The following is a 20,074-nucleotide window of genomic DNA, read 5'->3' on the forward strand; positions in this document are numbered from 1 at the left end:
ATTTCCCAGATCTCTTTGCCTGATTATATTCTGATTGGATTTCTGATTAGATTCTGATTAAATCAGGTTATACAGATTCTATGTGCCATAAAATTAGATGTTTGCCAATGGGAGGCGCTGGCAGGAGGCTGGACATCAGGAGAAGGAAATAGGATTCATTTTCTGTCTCCAGCTTGGAGCTGCATCACTCTAGAAGCAAAGGAAGACAAGAGTTCCAAATTCCAGGGAGCCTCAGAGGTCCAGTTCCACCTGCACTGCATCCCCAGGTGAACTGAGCACACGGACTTATTACAAAACAGAAGTAGAGTCATAGATGGAGAAAGCAAACTTAGGGTTACCAGGGGATAGGGAGCAAGAGATAAATGGGAGACGGATTGACTGACATATACACACTACTATACATAGCGTAGATAACTAATAAAGACCTGCTGTAGAGCACAGGGAACTCTACTCAATACTCTGTAATGGCCTATATGGGAAATAATCTAAAACAGAGTATATATATACACATATATACTTGTTGTTTAGTCGCTAAGTGTGTCTGACTCTTTTACTACCCCATGTGTAGCCCGCTAGGTTCTTCTGTCCATGGGATTTCAGGCAAGAATGCTAGAGTGGGTTGCCATTTCCTTCTTCCTGTCCCAGGGATAAAACCCAGGTCGCCTGCCACCATGGAAGCTCATGTGTGTGCATGGGTGTGTGTGTGTGTGTCTTTGGGTATCTCTGATTCACTTTGCTGTACAGGAGAAGCTAACACAACACTACAAATCAACCATACGTCAATGAAAAAAAAAAAATACTCTCTCTGTTTGCAATCCCAGGCTGGCTACCATGTTCCTGACTGACCCACTACCTTTAGGAAATAGCCTAGAATTTTGTGAGGCTTAAATGTGTTACTACATGGAAAGGACCTAGACTAGTGTCTGACGTCTGGTAAACTTGAAAAGTCCAAGAGTCGAGTCATATACAATTGGCTCTTGGTACTGTTGCTACAGCTGCTAGTGTTATTTAATTGTCATCTGTCTCTGCACTTCCAACGCAGTAGCCACTGACCACATGGTGAGATGCAAATTTTAAAATCGATTAACAAAAATAAAACTAAGTGAAGAATTCAGTTACTCAGTTGCACTGGTTCCATTTCAAGGGCTCATGTGGCTACCATATTGGGCGGTACAAATATGGAACATTTTCATCATAGTTAGAAAGCTCTATTTGGACAATGCTTATCTAGATCACCATGTGCTTAGGAATCAACTGGAGAGCTTGTTAAAAATAGAATTCCTGAGCTCCTCCAAAAGATGCTGATTTAGAGGGTCTGTGCAATCAGTGATGATTAACCGAGCCCCTCGAGTGAGCTGATGTGGGTGTTCCCCGACCATACTTTCTAAGAGTAACTGAGAAGGGGAATGAGGTATTTACCTCGTAACATTCTTCCTAAAATGTCTTTAAGAGAAGTCTGTGTGTATGTTGTACAGACAGACATAAAACCTGTTCGCTCACAATTAACCAGAATAACAGAAATCACAGTTTTAGAGATGACTTCAACTTAAAATCTCCGTTAACCCAGATGACCAGAAACATATTAACCGTCCTGAAGGGACAGAAGGGACTCTTTCTTGCCACCTTTTCAGTCAAAATCTCATCATGTGACAGATGACCAGGTAAGTAGGAGAAAGGAGCTAAACGTAGCCTAAGTCACAAACCAATTTATCTATTCCTGTTGACCTTTCTAAGCACAAAGCTCATTGTTTTGCAAATGTTCTACTTTGATGATCACAATTAATCTTTATTTTTAAACAAAACTATGTTTACATTTTCTTGGTATTTATACTTCAGAAGCTTTCGATAGAAAAGCCCTCGAGTTAAACTTAAACAGCATGTTTGTAACAATGAATTCTTGATTGCGTAATTAGCTTTGCAAACACTAAAGTAAACAGGACTAAAATTCACGGATTATTAATTACCTAGCGGTGCTCTAACACATGCCCCCGACCTTCCCGCTTACAGATGGGATGCACACAGCATGTGTAATCTGCTACTGAGTCGAGAGGCTGCTGATTCCCTTTCTGCAAAGAACCAGATCATAAATGTTCTAGAAGCTCAGAGCTGGGAAAGCTGCACACACCTCACCAGCACTAGATGTGAACTGGGTATTCCATCCCTCTTTCTTGGCCCTGACTGTGAGGTAGGGGCCATTTCTATCACAGAAGCTTCATATTTCTGTTTTTTTTTTTAATTAATTTCTATTGGAGTATATAGGATCACTCTAGTGGCTCAGATGGTAAAGCGTCTGTCTGCAATGCAGAAGACCCAGGTTCGATCCCTGGGTTGGGAAGATCCCCTGGAGAAGGAAATGGCTGCCCACTCCAGTATTCTTGCCTGGAAAATCCCACGGATCTCGGAGTATAGTTGCTTTACAAGGTCATGCTAGTTTCTGCTGTACAGCAAAGTTAATCAGTTATACATATACACATATCCCCTCCTTTTTAGATTTCCTCCCCATCTAGGTCACCACAGAGCACTGAGTAGAGTACCCTGTGCTATATAGTAGGTTCTTATTAGCTACCTATTTTATACACAGTATCAATAGTGTATATAGGGACTTCCCTGGCAGTCTGGTCCAGTGGTTAAGACTTTTGCCTTCCAGTGCAGGGGGTGTGTGTTCCACCTCTGGTCAGGGAGCTAAAATCCCACATGCCTCTCAGCCAAAAAACAAAAACATAAAACAGAAGCAACATTGTAGCAAATTCAATAAAGACTTTAAAAAATGGTCCAGAGTTCAAAAAAAAAAAAAATCTAATAAACAGTTAAAAAAAGAAAAAAAACCCCCAATGTGTACATATATATATATATCAATCCAAATCTCCCAATTCATCCCATCCCCCCATGTATCCATGTTTGTTCTCTCATCTGTGTCTCTGTTTCTGCTTTGCAAGCAAGTTCATATGTTTTATATGTAAACTTATACTATTTTATACTCCATCTTTTTTTGCACACATTTAATCTTAAGTCACATAGGTTAAGTCTTAGATACCTGTGCCTTTACTGTAAGTCTCCTCACATTTCTACAAATGGATAGTTATACATTTATCTATTTATCCACTCACCCAACCAAACTACTCTTTGGTGCTGCAGGTAATAGCTACGATTTGGTACTTAAATTCACCAGGATCTCTGATTCCTCCTAAACATATCAGAGCTACAAAGGGAGATGGACTGTACTAACTGGACAAAATTGTTCATCTAGTCACCGCTATGACCATGATTTCCCGGGTACTCCCCTCCTCACTGACCATGATCTTGGTCATGTGACTTGGTTGGGTCAATGGTGTGTAAATGGAGGTGACGCATGCTGTATTCAAACAGGATCTTCAAGTGCCCGTGTGTGGACTGCTCCGATTGCTCCTGCCCCCTCTATAAGAATATCGTGTACCCACAGATGTGACTCTATAGCTAGGTCCCTGAACAAGAAGACATAGAACAGAGTCCCAGTCAATCCACAGCCTGAAGAAGAGTTATAAGGTTGCCTGCAGACGACGTGTGACATGAGCAACAATGACCTTCTATTGGTGAGGCCACCAAGATTCAAGGTCACTGGTTATGCAACATAACTGAGCATAAGCACTCTTCCTAACTTGGTTGTTGCTGATGCAAAAGCAAAAGACTGGAATATTGGCCCCATCCGAGGGAGCATCCTGAGCTGAGATCAGCTCACGGGACACCACGCCAGATCTAAGGTCAGAGATACATACGTGTATTACACTTGCCTGAAACCTTCTAGCCAAGAAAACAGAAGTATGAGAAACAGAAAGAATTCCCAGACGATGAGGCGATACCAAAAGCTGCAACAATGAAGTCCAAGGGGGCTCCAAAATCCTGGATCCCAGATGGTGAGGAGACACTGGAGCCCCGACCTGTTTTGAGTCATTTTTGGGCTCTCTGCCTGGTTGATATCTCCCCTGCAGAGACCCTCTGAGCTTGGCACACTGGCCTCAATAATTGGGGCCCTCAAAATGGAAGGGAATTTTGGTAAAAATCTTGGTTCAGCAGTCATGTTTCAAAAGTGGAGAAAGAATAAATACAAAAGGGGAATGACAGCAAGGAGTGTGAGCGTGTGTGTGAGTGTGTGTGCATGTGTATATGCAAGAAAGAGAGAGTACACACACATATGTGAGTTTTTAAGGAGAAAATCAAGGTCTCTTGTGATGAAATGCCAGGTTCCTGTCTCACTTCCTACTGCAGACATTTTAAGATTTTGTTACATCTGCAGACTGGCTACAGATGGCAAATATTTATTAACAAACCAACTATAAAATGAGCACAGTGAGAAAAGACAGTTAAAAGTTTACACAAGCCTTGAAGTCAGGAGTAAAGTAAGGCTTCAACGTCAGCCTGTGGAGGACAGGATAATAATCAGGCCAGAATTGAAGGAAAAAATGGTATGGCTTTGAAATCCTCAATCCTCTTTCAATTACCTCCCAAGAAACCTAATGACATTCTCAGAGGGCTGGTCTCATATAACCAGGGGGAAACCAGTCATTCTTCACACTTAAACAATGGCGTTCCGTGATGACTTGGTTTTAATTTTTCTCTTCCGTGGATTTGTATTGCTTAATGATCTGTATAATGGTTTTCCCATGTGATTTTTATATATCATACTGAACTATCTTTAGACCTTCCTTCCCTTTTAACATTTTACTGAAGGGATGTTCCCACAAATGCTGAATTAAGGTTCTTCATTCAGGGTTTATTGAATATCTCCAGCAACAATCGTAATTATTACAACAGTGGGTGGCGTGTCTTTTATGAGCAATACATTATGCTAGATATAGGCTGGACACAAAAATAAATAGGACTCTATTTTATCTTAAAACTCTAATGAAAGACTCAGAACTCAGAGGATGACAGAAGTGATAGGGATAAGAAATTTAATAACTAATAAAGCAAAGAAAATGATCACTGACATAAGGGAGGTTCAGATGGAGGGGCTGTAGAAAGATGATATCAAATTTGGAGATGAAGGTGGGCTTCCTGGAGGAAGTGGCACCAGGAGAGCTAAGCCTTTCTGGGCATTGGTAGACAAGAAGAGCATTTTAAGGAGATGTAACAAGGAGAGCCAACCAATCCATTCTGAAGGAGATCAGCCCTGGGATTTCTTTGGAAGGAATGATGCTAAAGCTGAAACTCCAGTACTTTGGCCACTTCATGCGAAGAGTTGACTCATTGGAAAAGACTCTGATGCTGGGAGGGATTGGGGGCAGGAGGAGAAGGGGACGACCCAGGATGAGATGGCTGGATGGCATCACTGACTCAATGGACGTAAATCTGAGTGAACTCCGGGAGTTGGTGATAGACAGGGAGGCCTGGCGTGCTGCGATTCATGGGGTTGCAAAGAGTCAGACACGACTGGGCAACTAACTGAACTGAACCTTGTTGGTTAAGCAAGTGAGGCAGGGTGGAGTCTGGAAATGTTGAGAGCTTGGTGTGACTCTTGTTTAACAAAAGAATATATTTTGCATCTTAAAGTGAGAAGCTTTGCCTGGTCATCTGGGTAGGTTCAACCAGTCTGTGAAGAACTGGCTGTAGATTCCGGTAAAGAAGTCAGTGTTTGAGAGAGAGAAGGAAATTGAAATGACCCAGGTCCTGTTTCTATTTCTGGCACCATCTGTAAGCAGCAGTCACATCAACTCTTTTCTGAGAAAAAAGTCAAACATCCTATTAAAAGAAAAATCCAAACCAAAAAGGAAAAGCGGAAACATTTTGGATGAAAAGAATTTGTGTGCTGGCACTAAAAACATTTAAGTAAGTCTCATAATTATAATAAATGTGATGACAGAGGTACCTGTAACTCAATCTTATATTTCAAAGAGAGGACTAATGTAACAATTAATAAACTGATAATAATGTAGGCTTACATCCTCATATTTGTTAACAGAGAGAAGGAATGGAGCAGAGAAGAAAAATGACAGGACAAACTTAAATGAGTTAACATCTTGCCTTGTTTGGGAAATCAACCCATAGGGATTCCTTCTCGAGTTTAATCATTTAAAAATTATAGGCTGCAGCAAGTCAACTTGACAATATGTTATGTATGTGAACAAAAAGGAGAACATTAATTATATCTTTACTTCTAATATAAAAATAGTTAAAACCTAATAAATGTTCATAAAATAAGGTTTGCATAATGTTGGCCCTATAGTGTGTTATGAAACAGATAAAACTGAAATAAATCTATATTTACTAACTTGTAAAACCTTTCCAGATATGCTTTTAATAAAAAAAGTCACCTGACTATATACAATGATTTAATCTCTATAGGGAGGCTGGGATTGACACAGACACCTTACTACATATAAAACAGAAAGCTAATAAGAACATGCACAGGGAACTCTACTCAATACTCTGGCCTATCTGGAAAAGAATCTGAAAAAAATAGAGTATATATGTACATGGATAACTGATTCACTTTGCTATACACCTGAAATACCACAATGTAAGTCAACTATATTCCAATAAAAATTTTAAATAAATTAAAATGGAACTACTATATATAGAGAGAGGCTTCAAGTGTTTTTGAAAATATAAACAAAAGTAATAGAACACAAAGGAAAACATATGTTTTCCAAATCATAGGAGGAGAGAAAAACAAACACAGACAGCAGAGAAAAAGAAAGTGAGGGCCAAGGGCGTATGCAGGTAGAAGGCATAAACCAGAACACAAAGAAGGGCGACGGTGTTTTTTCCTGAGTTCAGGATCCTACCTTAAAAAGGAAAAATTCTTATGCGGAGCTTAAAAACAAAAGCCACCCACGTGCTACTCACAAGCAACATGCTGAAACAGAAAGACACAGAAAGGTTAAAAAGATGGGCAAAGGTTCACCAGGCCAAAGCAAACAAAAAGAAAGCAAAGCAAAGCAGCATTAACTACGGAACAATGAAAGCTAGTGCCTGTTGCTCCCACATAAACCAGGGAGCTGCGTTGAGAAGGCTCTCACTATTCTTCACAGATTAGAACAGAGGAGTTATAATCTCAGGAACACAATGATTTCACTTCCTTGGACATCTTTCTCCAAGTGTGGGTGTGCTAAGTTGCTTCAGCCATGTCCTACTCTTTGCGACCCAATGGACTGTGGCCCGCCAGGCTCCTCTGTCCAAGGGATTTTTTTTTCCAGGCAAGAATGTTGGAGTGGTTTGCCATGCCCTCCTCCAATGGATCTTTCTCCAAAGGTAAGAACCAAATGTTTAAAGAAATCCATCTGATCTACCATGGCCACCTGTTCAGCTGGCTGGAAGACCAAGGTCATGCGTGGACTCTGGGTAGAGTTCTGCTGGAGCTCTGTGTACTTGGGACAGCCTGGACCAGTGGTCTTCTGACATGGGTGGCATCAGAGTCACTTGGAGGAATTGCTGCGCCCCCCAGAGTTTCCCCATTACTAGGACTGGGGTAAATAAGAGAGCTGCTCAGTCATGTCCAACTCTTTTGTGACCCCAAGGACTGCAGCCTACCAGCCTGTTTTATCCCCAGGCAAGAATACTGGAATGGGCAGCCATTCCCCTCTCAAGGGGATCTTCCCAACCCAGGGATCGAAGCCAGGTCTCCTGCACTGCAGGCAAATTCTTTACCGCCTGAGCCACCAGGGAAGTCCAAAGGAGCTGAGGACTTGTATTTCTATTACGTTTTCAGGGGAGGGATGCTGATGCTGCTGGTCCAAGAAGGAAACTTTGAGAACCATTAACTTGGATAATTTATTCCCCTACTGATCCAAACATTCTCAATGAATCATATCTCAGGGACTATTCTGGTGGTCCAGTGGATAAGAATCTCCCTGCCAAGGCAGAGGAGACAGGTTTGATCTCTGGCCTGGGAAGATTCCACATGCCTCAGGGCGACTAAGCCCATGTACAGTGCCCGTGCTCAGCAAGAAGGGAAACCATCGCACTGAGAAGCCCCTGCACCACATCTAGATATAGCCCAACTGCAGCTATGGAGACCTAGCACGGCCAAAACTAAACAAACACCAAAAAAAGAAAGAAAATAGAGGAACCATCCCAGGTGAAACTAGATTCCACCAGGGGGGAGGCCTGGGCTCTGTGATCACCTCACTGGCCTCAGGAGAGGGCTAGTGAACCTGGGTGATCAGGTCACGCCAGCCGAGACCCGAAGAGTCACCTGCATCACTGCGGAAAGGATGTGAGGACTGTCTGTGGCTCAGCCCTGCTGTTGTGCCAGGAGCACATCAACCCTGTGGGCTTCTGGCATATTCTGCTTTTTTTCTCTTGAAAGACGACCAAGCAGATCCCCAGGTCCCAGGGTACTGCAGAAAGAACACCGGATTGAATGTCAGGGGTTCCAGTTTTATTCTCAGCTTCACCACTAACTAGCTCAGTGACCTTGGGCAAATCACTCAACGTCATTGGACTCCGGTTTCTTTGTTTGCAAAATGGGACATCTGGACGAGAAGCTTTCAGGGGCCCTTATGGTCTAATGTTCTATGACTCCTTCGAGAAGCAAAACTTGAGGGGAAAACAGTCTCTAGGATTGTGGGAGTACTTTACTCTACAGTTACACTTTTAATACAGGCCATCTGTTCCGGTTTCAGATATGTCATAAGCACCACAGTGCCATCAACTAGTAATCTGCGACTTTTCCTTACAGTATGATTGATGATATTCAACCTGCTACCAAATGTGTCAGGAAGAAGCCCTTCCCCAGGAAGCCAGGATGGTGACACATGTTGGGCTTGGAGCCTGGACATGAGAAGTCCAAGAGGAAGACAGAGGAGGAGAAACTACGTCAGCAGCCGGGTCCAGTCACTGCCATCGGATTGAACGCCTGTTCTTACCCACAAGGGGGCAGACAGGCCGCCATGTTGGTCCCACATTCCAAGGACTTTCCATGGAGAAGGTGTGGGCAGCAGCGGTCAGTTAATACAAAGATGGGGTCCCAGTCAGACCCTGCAAATCTGTGGCCCGGACCCCAGGAAAGGTAAGCAGGGGCTGAAGGAGGTTCCCTGGGCAGGTGAGCAAGAACAGGGAAGGCAGCCTCTGTATCAGGCAGACCTGCCTGGCCACTCTGGCCACCCGGGGACAAGTGTGTTCAGCCTGGCCTTTGTCTGACTCACCAGTATACACAAATGCAGATGTAAACGCTTGCCAGCCCTGCAACCTGCCAAGACAGCTGGCATCTGTCTGGCATCACAGCTCTGTGGTGCCACAAAGAGGGGTATCTGACATTCTGAACTCCTGGCACCCGCTGCGCGTGTGCACACACACACACACACACATCCAGAACTATCAGGCTCTCCATGGCCCTCAGGAATCTCCCTCATTCTTTCAGGGAGACTTCCCACCCCCACCTACCTGCAGAGAAGGTCCAGAGATCCCCCTGACCCCCTTAGCAGATTTTACTGTAGGTTCCACGGTGAAACAGAAGGACATCAACCACCACTTGGTCAAACTGAACCCAAGCCATCCGCTGGCTACTCCTGCTCATTCTTTCTTCATCTTTCTTCCTGACAGTCATTTTGCTGGGCCCCTGTAACCCACACCCCATCTTCTCCCTCCATGTTTGCTGCAGACTCCAAACCTCCACCTCCACCTAGTCATCTTTCCAGGAATCACCCTGACCGAGAGTACGATATCAGCTTACTGGCATCAGGATCCAGGGCAAAGCAGGGGGGCCCCTGCATCTACCCGCCTTTCCCATCGTCCACTTCAAAGATGCATTTGTAACTTCCACACACAGCATCCCGCTTCCAACCTCCTTGCCTATACTGGTCCCATTCCACCTCCCTTAACATGGAACTCTAGGAAGAGGCTGGGAGAGGTGACATAGGACGGGAAGCCCCCCGACTCGAGGTCCACATGGGACTGTGTCTAAATCTGCCACAGTCTAACCTCAGTGTTTTATACTTAACTATCTAAATGGATGTCTCCCCTTGAACTGTGAACTCTTGGTGGGCCAGGGTTGCACCTCACTGGCTTCTCAGAGCCGTGTACAAAGCCCAGCACATAGTTAGTGCAAGATAAATGTTCACTGAAAGAATGAATATTGTTGCCTTCTGGTTATATAATGGCCCTGGCTCATTCCTTTTTTACAAATTAATCAATTTAGGCTGCACTGAGGCTCTGTCGTGGCACAGTGTAAACCCTACGACCTTTGCGGTGCACGGGCTTCTCATTGCAGTGGCTTCTCTTGCTGCAGAGCACAGGCTCTAGGCGCGTGGGCTTCAGGAGCCGTGGCTCGGTAGTCGTGGTGCACGTACTTAGCTGCCCTGTGGCGTGTGGAATCCTAGTTCCTGGACCAGGGATCAAACCCATGTCTCCCTCATTGCAAGACAGATTCCCAACCATCACCAGGAAAGTCCCCCAGCTCATTTCTGCATCTCCATCCTTCCTACTCCTTCCGTATCCACACTGACATGGTATTACAAGCATCTCCTTAGAATAACTGCTGAACCCACCTCTGGATCACACTTTTCTGCTTGTTACCAGCGTTGCCCCCCGCCCCCCTGGCCCCAGGCCAACTTGACTGCTTCCTCCTGGATTTTTTTTTTCAGCTCTGAAGGCATTCGCCCCCTACTTGATGTTAACACTGTAACTTGGAAATCAGGAATATTCCTAAATTTTCTCAGCCACAACCCTGAAGAGTCCCTGTGATTTCTTGCAGGGAAGAAATGACGTCTTTCTGCTCTCAGCGCTTTTCAGGACAGCTGGCAGGGGGTGCGGTAATCAAAAGAATGAATGTGAGAATAAACCAATGAATCAGTGTTTACTGATTAAACCATTGACCTAATCCAAGCAAGGGACAGGTTTAAAATAGGCATGGAATCTTTTATTGGACCCAGAGAATCTTCCAATTTCCTTCCAGACAAAGGTTTTAATCTTGCCTGGCAGTGGGCTTTCAGAAAGATGTGTTTTTCAGAACATCCATCTTTTCTCCTCCCACCCTAGGGCCATGTGAGAGTCTATCGGAATCATATTTAGAGAAAGCTGTGATGTTTGGGAGCTTTACAGCTATCCTGAAGCTTCCTGGTGAGTCATCGTGTGAGAAGACGTTCTGGAAATAGCAATTTCCAGCCATATTGATTTGAGGAGCACAGGCTAGACTGTGGCTCTTGAGTGATTAAATCTCATGACTTATCCAAGACTTTCACAAGCTCCATAATCAAACAGAGAGGGTTAAGATGACTTGCATTCATGCTAAGTCACTCCAGTCATGTCTGACTCTTTGCGACTCTGTGGACTGTAGCCCGCCAGGCTCCTCTGTCCTTGGAATTCTCCAGGCAAGACTACTGGAGTGGGTTGCCATGCCCTCTTCCAGGGGATCTTACTGACCCAGGGATCGGACAGGCACCTCTTGTGTCTCCTTCATTGGCAGGTGGGTTCTTTCCCACTAGCGCCAGCTGGGAAGCCCTAAGATGACTTGAAGTCATGGCAATTCACCCTACCAGAGTTCCATGGGGAAAGTAATTTTCTGGCCGAGAACCTGAAATCCAGAAAGAAAAGACTAGTTTAAAATGATGATATGAAGACCAAGTAACTGTCTTCTGCAGAAATCAAGGGAAACCAATGAGCAGAATCAGTAGAAAATGAGAGAGAATATACACGGGCTGGTCCTTACAGATGAATCCTTGGCACTTCATTTCTATTTTTATAAACTGGATCAGATCACCCATGCCCCTGTGTAAAACCCTCTAAAGGCTTCTCCTTGAGCTAAGAATAAAACACTCCCTGTTTGCCCTGGCAGAGAAGGCCCCCGCCCTGATCTGGCCCTGGCCGCCTTCTCTGCTCCCCCACCACTGCAGCCTCTCTCCTCCTCCTCGAGCTGCCGCAAGGCGCCAAGCACTCTCTTCCGTGGGGGGCTTTCATAAGCTGCTCCCCGGGAGATGAGAACTCCTGGTCCCTTTTCCCATGGCCGGTCTTTCCTGAACTTTCCTGCAGCATATCACACTCATGTCGATCTACTCAATTTCCTGCAGAACACTGGTCACAGATTCAGGTCTAAGGGGTTCTCTGTATCCTTCACCACTGAGATCCCTACATCTGCAATAGCCCCTGGCACAGGAACAGTCATCCCCTCTTATCCAGGGCTTCGCCTTCTGAGGTCTAAATCACCTGTGGTCAGGGGAGAAGGATGGGAGGTAGCGGTAGTTAGGGAGTTTGGGATGGACATGTACACACTGCTATATTTAAAACGGATAATCAACAAAGTCCTAGTGTATAGCACAGGGAACTCTGCTCAGGGTTATGTGGCAGCCTGGATGGAAGAGGAGTTTGGGGGAGAATGAATACAAGTACAGGCGTGGCTGAGTCCCTTTGCTGGGGACTCATGGCTGAAATTATCACAACACTGTTTTAATCAGTGATACCCCAATACAAAATAAAAAGTGAAAAAAAATTATTTGCGGTCAATCATGGTCGGAAAACACTAAATGGAAAACCCGAAAAATAAACAGTTCCATACTCCATCCCAACTGGCAGGTGAATCGCTCCACTGTCCGCGTATCCCTCCCCTCAGTTACTTAGTAGCCGCCTTGGTTATCCGATGGACTGTCGAGGAGTCACAGGGCTTAGATTCAAGTGACCCTTATTTTACTTAATAATGGCCCCAAAGCACACGAGGAGCGATGTGCCAATTTGTGCCAAAGAGAAGCCGTAAAGTGCTCCTTTTAAGTGAAAAGGCGAAACTTCTCAGCTTCATAATGAAAGGGGGGAAAAAGGCTGAGGCTGCTAAGGTCCACGGGAAGACAGAACCTCCTATCCGTGAGACTGTGACGAAGGGAAAAGAAATTCACGCTAGCTTTGCTGTTGCACTTGAAACCGCGAAAGTTAGGGCCACAGTAGGTGATACATGTTTAATATGGAAAAGGCATTACATGTCTACAATAAGATGTGTTCAGTGAGAGACCACATTCAAGTAACTCTTATTATAATATGCTATTGTAATTGTTCTATTTTATTGTTAGTTGCTGTTGTTAATCGCTTACTGTAATTGTTTTATGAATTACACTCTATCACAGGTTTGGATGTATAGGGAAAAAGGTCATTTTACGGGGTTTGATACCATCCACTGTTTCAGGCATCCACTGGGGTTCATGGAATGTATCCCTCACAGAGAAGGAGAGACTACTGTAGTTTCAGTCAATAAATATTTTTTATTAAATGATTGACCTTCATCATCCTATATTAATCTCAAGACTTTTTAAAAAAAAAAACTGAAATATAGTTGATTTACAATGCTGTGTGAATTTCCAGTGTACAGCAAAGTGATTCAGTTATACACATATATACATTTTTTAACATTCTTTTCCACTATGGTTTATTATAGGATATTAAATATAGTTCCCTGGGCTATACCGTTGGACCTTGTTGTATATTTTATATATAGCAGTTTGTATCTGCTAATCCCAAACACTTAATTTATCCTGCCCATACTCCCTCAAGTCTTACATAGTGATGTCTAATCTAATAGGGAAAACAACCACCACAAAACTAAAATGAGAATTTGATGAAGTGGATTGGAAAAAGGACACCATGAAGTGTCATTCTTAAAACATTTGCACATGGACATCAGTAAGATGGGCAAATAAGCAGAGGAAGCAGAGTCCCCTCCCGAGGCTCTGACATCCCTACTCAACTGTCAGCTGCCTCTGGGGTGATTTCAGACTCTGAGAAATAGTGATGCAAGAGACAAGATAACGTTGGCCAAGAGGACATTCATCCCAGGCGGCCCAGGAAACCCCAGAGCGGGGAGCTATGAGCTCAAAGCTTGAAGATACCAAGGGAAAGACTGGGAGAAGAGAGTAGCTTCTAGCTAGGAGGAATGTGGTACCTCCAGCCCCAAAGGACAAAGCAGGACTCCTGGGATGAACAGGGACTCTGCGGTGGGTGAGCGGGCGATAGGCAGAATAGAAGTGGGTGCCCACCATGGTGGGGGGCCGGGGGGCTACTCTGCCAAACTTGTGGCAGAGTATTTCCTGCCTATTTCCATCTTTCCCAAGAAATGCCCCCATACCCAAGGAGTATAAGATGCATTCCTGGCCCCTCTGCCTTCTGACGGAGGCCCTGCAATCTGTAGCAAGCTCCCCAGGAGGCAACCAAGGAGAAGAAGCAGAAGAAAGGCTGTTTCTCCACCCCTTAGATGAATTTTTCTAGAATGAAGGGGTTCTACAGTCGATTCCATGACCCTGTGAGCCTCCATGACAGGCTGAGGACTCTTCCATGACTCTTCTGAGACAGTGAGACCCAAGTCCTAATCCTCCTCTGCTACTAATCACCACAGATACTGAACAATAAATTACTAAATTCCTTAGCTATCAGGAGGAGAAAGGTAGTATCTCTCCTCTCCCTGCGAGGAAAGCAAAGGAGAAAAAGAAAAGATGATCCAATTAAAGAGGACCTGCATCCCTGATTGAGGAGAGGTGGGGGACCATCAGAGGTCCTGTCGGAACCTTCAGGAATGTTCTTAAGAAGCCCAACCTTGAAAGGCCCTATTGCAAGCACTAACGAGGTCCTTTCTAGACCACAGAGACCACAAGGGACAAAATGAAAGACACAGAGAAATGGGGCTGAGGTAGCCTGTTATACACGGACAAGCTTTGACAGGAGACAAGCCGTGCAACTACCTAGAGGGGTCTCCTAGCAGCTGCACAGCCCCCAGGGGAGTCAGGGGGAGGGAAGGGTGCACTTCTGGGGAATGTCAACTCCAGCTCCTCACCAGCTCATGACATTTCTCTCCCTTTAATGAGCCACGACATTTCACTCCCTTGCAAATGAACCACGGGGTGGTGAGAATCCAGTGGGAGGAGTCTCATCGTCCAAACGAAACAGACCAAAGCAAGAAATTTAAATCTGGAGACTCAACCAAGGCATTTGGATTTCGATCTTGTGCAGGATGGGACGTGGCTGCAGGCAGGGCAAGGCTGAGCGAGGTAACGACAGACTAAAAGCAGGTTTCAGAAACACTAACCAGGTATGAGGCTGAGAGGAGTGAGTCAGTTTGCCAAGAAAGAGGGATGGGATACCCAGTGAAGGCACAGGTAAGAGGGGACAGACGGTGGAGATTTATGATGGCAGAGCCAATAGGACCCAGCACCTCGTCTCCCAAGGAAGGCGTCTCTGACAGCAAGACCCCCAGTCCTGAAAAGCAAGGAACACTGTTCATCAGTTCAAAAGGCTCTTCTTTCACCTGGCTAATGCCTACCCATTCAGGTTTGACCAGGATGCCTCCCTGATCACTCTCCAGCTAGGTTAGGGACCCCTTCATCCCACAAGACCCCATACTGCCTTACAGGGGCAATAACACCAATCACATCATAACTTTTTAGAGTTGACTAACCAGTTTTCTTAACCAAATCTTAAGCTCCTTAGGGCCTGGGTACAATTTATCTTAGAAATCACTGCATTCACGATCCTGGGATCCAGAAAGCTTTTTTCCTTGGTTTGTTTAAGTTTTTACTGAATTTGTTACAATATCGTTTCTGTTTTTTTTTGTCTTGGTTTTCTGGCCATGAGGCATGTGGGATCTTAGCCCTGATACCAGGGATTGAAGCCATATTTCCTGCATTGGAAGGCTTAGTCTTAATCACTGCACCACCAAGGGAATCCTCAGGAAGCTTTTATTTATTTATCTTTATGGAAGTATAGTTGATTTAAATACTGTGTTAGTTTCAGGTATATATCAAAATGATCATGCACATATATATGTTATATATATATTCTTTTTTCAATTCTTTTTCATTGTAGTTTATCAGAAAGCTTTTAGTCTATGTCAATTTCTCTTCCCAGAACTGTCCCACATGGTTTTTCTCTTTAGAAAAATGATAACTAATACCTATCAGGAAAGAAGAACAACCCAAGGGAGATGGCCTGTGAGTTGATCATTGCTGATGCTGGGTGATGGGTCCATGGAGTTTTACTGTTCTCTCCACTTTGGCAAGTGCTTGAAAATTTCCATAATAAACAGCTGAACATTAAAAACAAACTGAAATCGCCAGGGGAAGAAGAAAAGATTTAGAGTGCAGGGTTCCTCGCCTCCCATAGTACAAGGCTCATTCCCTAAAAAGACGACTCAGCCTTTAGTTACAACAGACCATCCTTGAAGAGCTCCACAAACAGCCGAACCAACGCGGGAACACGGAGAAGGCTGTTTGGGAAACTTAATTGCCATTTTAATGTGTTTTCATTGCATAGAAATGCTATTTAATGTAGTGTTTTAGTTTCCATGTGCCATTCTGGGAAATCACAGAGCTCCCAAAGAGGAAGCCAGGTTGTAGCTAAAGGAATCTTGGCCCATCTGACAACAATGAAATATTCCCCTTGACAGGCGGCCTGGGCCTCGGGCCTGTTTCTCCCCATGCACCCCTTGCACCATCCCTCATCCCCAGCACGTGCGCATGCACGCGCGCACACACACACACACACACACACACACGGAGCCAAGTCCACGCCTGGCGGTCAGAAGGGAGAGAAACCAATGCCCAGGGCAGCACCGGGAGCACAACTCAGGATAACTGGGGCAAAGCCGAACAGGATAAGTGGGCCACTTCCCAGGTGGTGGAGCTGAGAGCCTGGAAAATATTCCCAGCCTCAAAATATTTCTCACCCCCCTGTCTATGAAGGGCCCCCAGAACAAGGAAGCAGAGAGCTGAAATCGAAGCTGCCTCTGAACGTCTGTTTAATGATGCAGGCAGATATTTTCTCACGAGGCAGCTCCCTGAAAGGTGGAGCCTGCGGGTCTTTCGTGAGGTCCAGGCAGCCAGGCTGACCTCGGTGCTCCAAGCCAGGGGCTATCCACACAGGTGATGAGGTGACAGCTGGAAAGACCACCCGCTAAGCTATCTCTCACTGTCACACCTCTGAACAGCTGGGCAAGGAAGGGTGACCTCAGTGATGCCAGGAGAACGGACCCCAAATGAGCTGGACATAATACAGTCAGTGCGAGGGAATGAACTCTACTGCAGGTAAAAAAAAAATCCTTTAAGTTAAAAAATTTCAACTATATCTCAATACAAATACATTTAAGGACTTCCCTGGTGGTTCAGTGATTATGTCTCCACCTTCCAATGCATGGGGGTGTGGGTTCGCTCTCTGATCAGGAAACTAAGATCCCACATGCTGCAAGGTGTGGCCAAAAATAAAAATCAGTTCAGTTCAATCACTCAGTCATGTCCGACTCTTTGTGACCCCATGGACTGCAGCACGCCAGGCTTCCCTGTCCATCACCAACTCCCAGAGCTTGCTCAAACTCATGCCCATCGAGTCGGTGACGCAATCCAACCATCTCATCCTCTGTCTTCCCCTTCTCCTCCTGCCTTCAATCCTTCCCAGCATCAGGGTCTTTTCAAATGAGTCACTTCTTTGCATCAGGTGGCCAAAGTATTGGAGTTTTAGCTTCAGCATCAGTCTTTCCAATGAACATTCAGGACTGATTTCCTTTAAGATGGCCTGGTTGGATATCTCTGCAGTCCAAATATTGTTAAAAAAATTCACATTAAAAATACATTAAAAAAAGAAAGCAAGTGGACTTCCCCGGTGGTCCAGTGGTTAAGACTCCTTTCCTTCCACGGCAGGGGGAGTGGGTTCGATCCCTGATCAGGAAGATCCTGTGTACCACGTGGTGCAGACAGTAAATGAATAAGTAAATAAAATTACTGTCTTAAAAAAAGAAAGAAAGAACTCCTTTCTATATAGGGAGATGGGACCTGGGTTCTAGGAGGGAGTACAGTGGCACGTGCCAGTGACCATCAGAAGCATCTAGCAGAAACAGGACACTGAGATGCCTGATAAGAGAAGGGAACCCTCACTACTCCAAGCGATAGAGTCAGAGAAGTTTGCTGGGGGCAGGCAGGGCGGCCACACACGTAGGAACAGGTTTGGCACTGCCCAAATTTAGGGGGCACCACCACAGATTTTATTTTCTTCAGCTTCAAAATCATCATGGATTTTGATTGCAGCCATGAAATTAGATGCTTAAACAAGACGCTTGTTCCTTTGAAGGAAAGCCATGACAAACCTAGACAGTGTGTTAAAAAGCAAAGACATCCCTTTACCGACAAAGATCCGTCTAGTCAAAGCTATGTTTTTTCCAGTCGTCAAGCATGGATGTGAGAGTTGGACCATAAAGAAGGCTGAGTGCCGAAGAAGTGATGCTTTTGAATTGTGGTGCTGGAGAAGACTCTTCAGAGTCCCCTGGACCACAAGGAGACCAAACCAGTTATTCCTAAAGGGAATCAACCCTGAATATTCATTGGAAAGATTGTTGCTGAAGCTGAAGCTCCAATACTTTGGCCACCTGATGGGCAGAGCCAACTCACTGGAAAAGATCCTGATGCTGGGAAAGGTTGAAGGCAAAAGAAGAGGGAGGCAGAGGATGAGATGGTTAGATAGAATCACTGACTCAATGGACATGAATCTGAACAAACTCTGGGAGATAGCGAAGGACAGGGAAGCCTGGTGCACTGCAGTCTGTGGGGTCGAAAAGAACTGGACACGACTTAGGGGCTGAACAGCCACAGATGTGTAATTTAATTATGACGGTTATCCAGCAGATGGCAGTAAAATGTCTCATGCCTTTTACTAATCTGCACAAAGTGTGTTTGAGTCAACAAGGGTGCTAGTGGCACATCATGGGGTTGGAGTTTAATGACTCGATGAGGACCAGGGGGGTTGGAGAAGGCTAACAGGAATCCAGGGCTGAAGGGATGAAGTCACAAGCAGACGGACTAGGTCCCAACAGGAGGTCAGATCTGGTCGCCTCCCTGCTAATTAATGCTCTTCAAGGCTTTCCATTGCTTCTGGAATAAAACCCAAACATCTTACCAAGGCCACCAAGAGTCTGTGTGCAGCATCTTACTCCCACCCTCTCCAAACTTCATCATGACCCTTACCCCTCAGGAGCTCCAGCCCTCTGGTTTGCTATCTGAGCCTTGCAAGCTTGTTCCTGCTTCCCCAGGTTGCCTGCGGATGCTCTTCCCCAAGAACTCTGCTCAGCTGTCCAGTCTCCTCCTTCAGATCTCAGAGAGGAAATGCACCATCCTTTCTGAAGCCACGGACCCTCCCACCTGGGAAGAAGATGCAGTAAACGGGACGAACATGAGGGGAGACTTCACAACAGTCGTCCAGGATCTTGGAAGAAAGAGGTACAATCCATGGGAAAGAAGCAAATATAACTTGTATGGGAAGAGGACCGCGGGCAGCAGAGGTGAGTACCACGGTAAGGCGATCCTGTCGGAACCTGCCCACAGCCCAGAGCACTGCCCCCACCCCCACCTCCTGAGGTCTTCAGCTTCCAGGCTTCTTTGCCTGGGGATGGATTGTTCTGTGTTTCCTGGGTGGACACAAGATTGGCCTGTGAGCTTGCACTCTGGACAGACCGGATGTGCCAGTTAATCAACACCCAGCAGTGATCCAAGGGATGGAGGACAGGATTTGAGCAAAACCCCCAGTGTTTGGCGAATCCACGGACACAGAAGTAGACCGGTAGTTGTTTAGGGCTGGGAGGGATGTAGGAGGCAGAGGATAGTGGCTGACAAGCACGAGGTTTCTTTCTGGGGTGATGGATGTGTTCTAAAGTTGACTGTGGTGATGTATATTCACAGCTTTGTGAATACAGCAAAAGTCATTGAGGTCCACTCTTTAAATGGGAGAATTGTTTGGCATATAAATTACATCTCAATAAAGCTCTTAAAAAAAAGACGCCAAGTCCTCTTCACTCCTGGGAAAATGCTGTCGGTGTTCCATGCAGGTTCTCTAGGTTCCCACAAGGCTGAGCTCCGTTACCCCCAGCAAAGGCTGGCTTGCTAAAAGCCTCCCTGACCGCCTTCCCCTCCCCTGTGCTTTCTGGAATCTGCCCCCCTTGCAAGTGGCTTGCCTCAAATCCCAGCCTCGGGGTCTTTAGGGGCACTGGCCACTAAGACATAGGCTCTGGTTGGAATCCTCGTTCTGCCACAAACTTATTAGCTTTGGGCAAGTTTAAGACTCAGGGAAGCCAAGTGTTTCCTTAGCTACAAAACGGAGACAATTACACCCACTTTATAAACATTTTTGTGAAGATTAAATAAGACAGCAAATA

General features: G+C 45.3%; 1 protein-coding gene across 1 annotated transcript in view; it reads right to left on the minus strand.

The window, feature by feature from the left end:
• Positions 1-20,074, minus strand: part of GALNT17 (polypeptide N-acetylgalactosaminyltransferase 17) — a 427,725-nt gene that overhangs the window by 125,210 nt on the left and 282,441 nt on the right. The gene's annotated exons all lie outside the window — the stretch shown is intronic.

This window comes from Ovis aries, chromosome 24 (genome assembly GCF_016772045.2).
Source record: "Ovis aries strain OAR_USU_Benz2616 breed Rambouillet chromosome 24, ARS-UI_Ramb_v3.0, whole genome shotgun sequence".
In the NCBI taxonomy this organism is placed as follows: Eukaryota; Metazoa; Chordata; class Mammalia; order Artiodactyla; family Bovidae; genus Ovis; species Ovis aries.